The following is a 6,131-nucleotide window of genomic DNA, read 5'->3' on the forward strand; positions in this document are numbered from 1 at the left end:
TACATATAACAACAAGACTGTACATCACTGTCACAACAGCGTTTGTTTTCATTCAAAGGCTTTATGGCTTTAATACCTGGTGGGCCGGTCTTTAGTCAAAATGCCCGGGCCGTTTTTTTGTCCCAGTCCAGCCTTGGGCACGACATGCAGTGAATTAATCTGAGAAGGTGCATCAAAAATAAATGGCCGCGCCAGCAGTGCACATCGCAAATCAGCTCGCATAGACACATTAGTTGTGCCTCTTCTTAATGACAGTATCTTAGCTAACAACCCCAACTACCAGATTCAACTTGTAATTGGCTAAGAATAACTTAGCCTACTGATGAGAGGGACGTTGTCAGCTTTCCACATTCCGACATTTCAAAAGCTTCAGGAGCTTTCCGCTCAGCACAGCATCAGTACCACGGAAATACACGGATACATCCGTAGACTCGAGACATAATGCATTTTTGGGACTTTCAGGTGTATGGACCAATGTTTTATTTTCTGATCAAACCAGAAAGCTTTAATGAGCAGCTAATTTGTCTCGCCAGTTAATGCGACGTCGAAGCAGCTGGAATCCACAGCTGTGTGTGTGTTCATGGAGCTTGCATTTTCACCTGCTGGACATCACTACCTGACAAGTTTAACTGTCTTCAGAACATTGCCGAGGCCTTATTGACAGTATTTGGCTCTACATATCTGTGTGAGCAGATTTTCTCTCACATGAGTGTCCTCAGGTAGCTGTCTGAATGCTGGACACTCTGAGAGCTGTGTCTCTGAGTGGGAGACCAGAGATCACATTAACATGTGTGTCTCTGTATTAACAAACATGTCATATTGGCCCATTTTATTTTTCTTATCATTGTTGTGAGGAGACCATAAATAGCATTTGTATTTTCTGTTGTACAGTTCATTTGCTGTTATGGAGTTCTTGTTATGGATAAAAAGTGTCTTTTTTTTGTTTCAATATGGCTGATAACTATTCGCTGATAGCTGCCAACATCTGCAAACAAATATAATTCTATAAAGTGGTTCTATATAGTGTGTAACTGTTCATATAGAGCGTTATTAAATTTATTGCTAATGCAATCATATGGCACACTGACTTCTGAGGAAATTTTAAATGGCACTCGCCATCAGAAAGGTTGCCTACCCCTGTCATAGATTGATGGTGTTAGCAGAGCTGCTCTGTGCAGTGTTATGGCATAATATTTTTGAGGGAGAATAAAAAGTCAACACACATATCTTATTTCTGACGGAGGACTCTTCCACTACACTTCTCCAGTCCATTCACAAAGTCGTTGCATGGTGAGACATGGATAGGAAATGGGCGGAGCCTGTTACCGTCATTTTATTGTGACGCAAAGTACAAACACCTGTGGACACACAATCCAACACCCCCACTTGTACACAGGTTGGGGAAAAACAGTCCTCCGAAAAAACATCTTACATTCCAAACACAAATACAGAGAATTTGTCTAACTTAGACTTTGAAACTGGTTTCGTCATCATATCTGCTACCATTGACTCAGTTGGACAGTAATCAATGAGCACTTTCCTTTCATGTACAGCTGACCTTATAAAATGATATTTCACATCAATGTGTTTACATCTTTGTCTGTTCACTGGATTTTTTGACAAAGCGATTGTTCCCTGATTGTCCTCCAATATCATAGGTATTTCATACTCAAACTCATCAAGATCTTGAATCAAATAAGTCAAATACATACATTCCTGAATTGTTGCTGCTAATGCCATGTATTCGGCTTCACAAGTTGATAGTGCTGTAGTTGTCTGCTTTTTGGTTTTCCATGATATCAAAGGACCATTTTCATTTAGGCTTACACAATAACCTGTCATACTGCGTCTATCAGAAACATCGGATGCCCAGTCTGCATCACTGTATGCTTGTAGACCTAGTTTTCCACTTGAACATTTCCTAAAACACAGTTCTTTTCCTTGACTACCTTTTAGATACCTCAGAACATGTTTCACTGCTGTCCAATCATCAACAGTTGGCGCATTGAAGTGTTGTGACAGTTTGCTGACAACATAGCTTAAATCAGGTCGCGTACAATAGCTCAGATAAATAAGACATCCTACTGCTTCACGATATCTCCTCACATCTGGTAATGTCTCGAATTTATCAGAATGAGTCCATTTCTGTTCACAGGGTGTTAACCTTGGCTTACAGTTTTGCATGTTAAATCTTTTTAAAATGTTCTCAATATATATTTTCTGTGACATTTTGACACATTCTTTTTCTTGAAGAAAATCTATTCCTAGAAAATGGTTAAGTTTCCCCAGATCTTTCATTTGGAATTTAGAAGAGAGCATTTCTTTCACGCCTGAAAGCACATTTTCATTGTTAGCTGCAATGAGTAAATCATCCACCCACACTATGATGATTACTTTTTCACTTTCAGTTTCTTTTGAATACACACAATGATCAGCAATATTTTGTCTAAAGCCACAACTGCTTAAATAGTCATGTAAGGTTTGGTTCCAGTTACGACCCGATTGCTTCAGCCCATAAAGTGATTTCTTTAGTCTGTACACCAGTTTATTAGTCTCACTTGATTCTGTCTCAAAACCTTCTGGTTGTTGTATATATATTTCTTCATTTATTGGTGCGTGTAGATAGGCGGTTTTTACATCCATCTGGTGAACCAACATATCATCCTGAACCACTTTCTGCATCAAAACTCTCACACTCGATAAATTAGCAGTCGGTGAAAAAGTCTCCTCATAATCAACTCCTTTTGTTTGACTAAAACCTTTAGCCACAAATCGAGCTTTATATCTGTCTGATCCGTCTGAGTTCTTTTTAACGGCATAAACCCATTTACCCCCCACTGCTTTCTTACCCTCTGGTAAGGTGGTTAAAGTAAATGTGTCATTCTCCTTAAGGGATTGAATTTCTTCATTCATCGCTTTTTCCCATTCTTTTGACTCACTTGACACAATAGCTTCGCTAAATGATGTGGGTATTTCACACAACAATCTGTAGCAATAATCAACACTGGTTTGCATCTGTTCATTTTCACACTCTTTCACATCCGTGATATAATCACTCAAATAATCAGGTCTCTTTCTGATTCTGGATGGATAACGTGTAGCTCCAGCATCTACTTTATCCTCAGTTTTAACCTCGGACTCAGTTTGACTGCTTTCACTACCATCTGGAGTGTCCTCATCCTTCGTCTGTTTGGGTTCACCATCTTTTCTGGATTCATAAACCTCATCTTCATACATCTGATCACTCTGTGTTTGTTGATCCATTGTCGCGGGATTTAGTATTTTTATCAATCTGTGCTTTTCAACCTTCCCGGTTTTTGGGAAATAGATCAAATATGCTGGACTATTTTTGTCATATCCCAAGAAAACACCTTTGTCGCATCTTGGATCCAGCTTTCCCCTATTTTGTTTATAAGCATAGCACAATGATCCGAATTTTTTAATTCTAGAAAGATCAGGTCTTTTTCCAGTTAACATCTTATACGCTGTCTGACCTGTGCGTTTGTTAAAACATCGGTTCCTAATCACTCCCGGGGTTTGTACTGCATATGGCCATAAAGACTTTGGCAATTCGCTCTCAACTAACATGCATCTCGCCATGTCAAAAAGTGTACGCCAGTTCCTCTCTGCTGTTCCGTTTTGATGAGGCGAATATGGCGCCGAAGTTTCCTGCCTAATGCCGTGTCTACTTAATAAATCTCTGAACTGTCTGCTTGTAAATTCAGTTCCATTATCAGAACGAATGCACTTGATTTTCCCATATGGCAATAAAGGACATCTGCAATAAATCTTTCAGTTGCTTGAGTTGTATCACTTTTGTGTTTCAGATTATATACAAATGTTGCACCTGAATAATCATCAACAAACGACAAAACAAACTTAAACCCTTCTTTAGAGTTTGGCGTAATCGGACCAGCTAAATCCGTATGTACCAACTCTAATGCTGCCCTGGCCTTTTCATCTGGTTCTCGGTTCCTAGTTTGAGTAAACTTCCCTTGTATACAGGCTTCACATTGCATATTTTTGTTGATTTTACCCTTAATTTCCATTCCATCAACGACATTTTGCAGATTTTGAACATCCTCATAATTACAGTGTCCTAGAATTTCATGCCACGTTTGCATATCAAAACATCCATTACATTTATCTTCAAACTCTTGCACAGTGTTTATAAAGAACAGTCTCTCGTGTTCATATATAGGGAATTTTGTTCCATCAACATGTTTAAGAAAACTGTCCCCGTGTTTGAAAACCACAGTGGCTCCGTTACTAGTAGCTGCTTTTACTGACAAAATGTCCTGTGGGAACGATGGAATGTAGAGTGCTTGTTTCAATGTTACCTTGTGGCTGCGTCCTTTACTGTCGATCATACTTATCTCAGCATCTCCTCGCCGCTTTGCAGCTCCTCTGCTCCGCCTTCCGTCAGCCAACTCTACACAATGAGCCTCGGGTCGAAATGTGTCATCAAAAGTCTTAAAACTCTCGATCTTCGTGAAGATATGTGACGTCGCTCCCGTATCCACCAGTAGCTGGTTATTCAGCATCCCTTGGCCGCCGTCCGGGACCCTCTGGGGTTCGGAGCCCGTCTTGAACACGTAGTCCTTCTCCACGACCCCTCTCGCTTCATCCCGTCTTAGCTTCCTTCTACAGGTCGCATCTTTGTGTGTACTACTCCGGCAAAAACTGCACCATACTCTGGATCGGCACGTTCTTGCAGTGTGTCCCTTTAGTCCACATTTAAAACACACAATCTCATTATTCTTTGATCTTCGGTCATCTGCTCGCCATGAAGTAGAATCCTGGTCTGATTGCACTTTTGTCCTCATTACGTTGTCATCAGTTACAGCCGCACGCATTCTCTCGGTTTCTTCATAACTTCTGAGTTTTACTTTAAACTCTGAAAATGTGATTTTTGCTTCACTCTGTGTAACGTGCACAATCAGGGGTTTAAACGTCTCTGGTAGACCTTTCATTATCATTGCGATCAGAAGTCCATCAGTTAGTGACTCACCCGCATTTTTTAACGCTGTGATAATTGCTTCTGCTCGGATAATATAGTCCGTCACACTTTCATTCTTTTCATTTGTGAGAGAAGTGAGTTCGGTGTACAGACTTATGATCCTTGGCTTGCCCACTCCTGCATAATGACCTCTCAAAATTTTTAGGGCTTTCCGTCCGTCATCAACTGCATCTCTCATAACTAACGATAAACTTTTGTCATCCAGAAATTGTATCAACTCTGCATATGCTTCTGCATTTTTGTCATCATCTTCACCATCGGCTTCTTCATCACCCTCAGCCTTTAAGATGACATCTTTCAAACCTTGTAGTCTGAGATGACCAAGGAACTTCGTTTCCCATATCTCATATTTCCTTTCATCTCCATCAAATTGCAAACGGGAATATCGACTGCCCAACTCTGCCGTGCGTCTGCTCATGATGCACAAAAACGCTTACTCACTCAATCGTGCCAAACTTTTAACACCTGCCGGTAACTTGCGGTTTCAGGAAACGCTGCCCTTCCTTTGGCAGTTACAGGATCTCTTAGCTGCTGCTCTGGGCCCATAACCTGTTAGCAGAGCTGCTCTGTGCAGTGTTATGGCATAATATTTTTGAGGGAGAATAAAAAGTCAACACACATATCTTATTTCTGACGGAGGACTCTTCCACTACACTTCTCCAGTCCATTCACAAAGTCGTTGCATGGTGAGACATGGATAGGAAATGGGCGGAGCCTGTTACCGTCATTTTATTGTGACGCAAAGTACAAACACCTGTGGACACACAATCCAACAGATGGAATTATGTATCAAAAAGCTGTGAATTTGGAGCTGTCTCTATGCTTCACAAATACTGTTTAAAAAGTGTTTTTGTTTTCTTTTTGACTTCTTTGACCAGAGCCCTACACAAAGGAAGAGGACAGAGGACCTTATTTTCTAAAGGAAGATCCCTCACACACTTTCAAGACTGTGAAGGTTAGCATTGTTTCTTTTAGTAAATGTAATAATAACAGCACCACAGTGGATTTTAAATTAAACATGTGGCATCTATGAAACAATAGATGCCACATGATAACATGTGTACTTTTTCCTCACCAAATGTATTATTACAAGATCTTTGACACTGGATTT

This window comes from Pelmatolapia mariae, linkage group LG3_W, assembly GCF_036321145.2.
Source record: "Pelmatolapia mariae isolate MD_Pm_ZW linkage group LG3_W, Pm_UMD_F_2, whole genome shotgun sequence".
Classification (NCBI taxonomy): domain Eukaryota; kingdom Metazoa; phylum Chordata; class Actinopteri; order Cichliformes; family Cichlidae; genus Pelmatolapia; species Pelmatolapia mariae.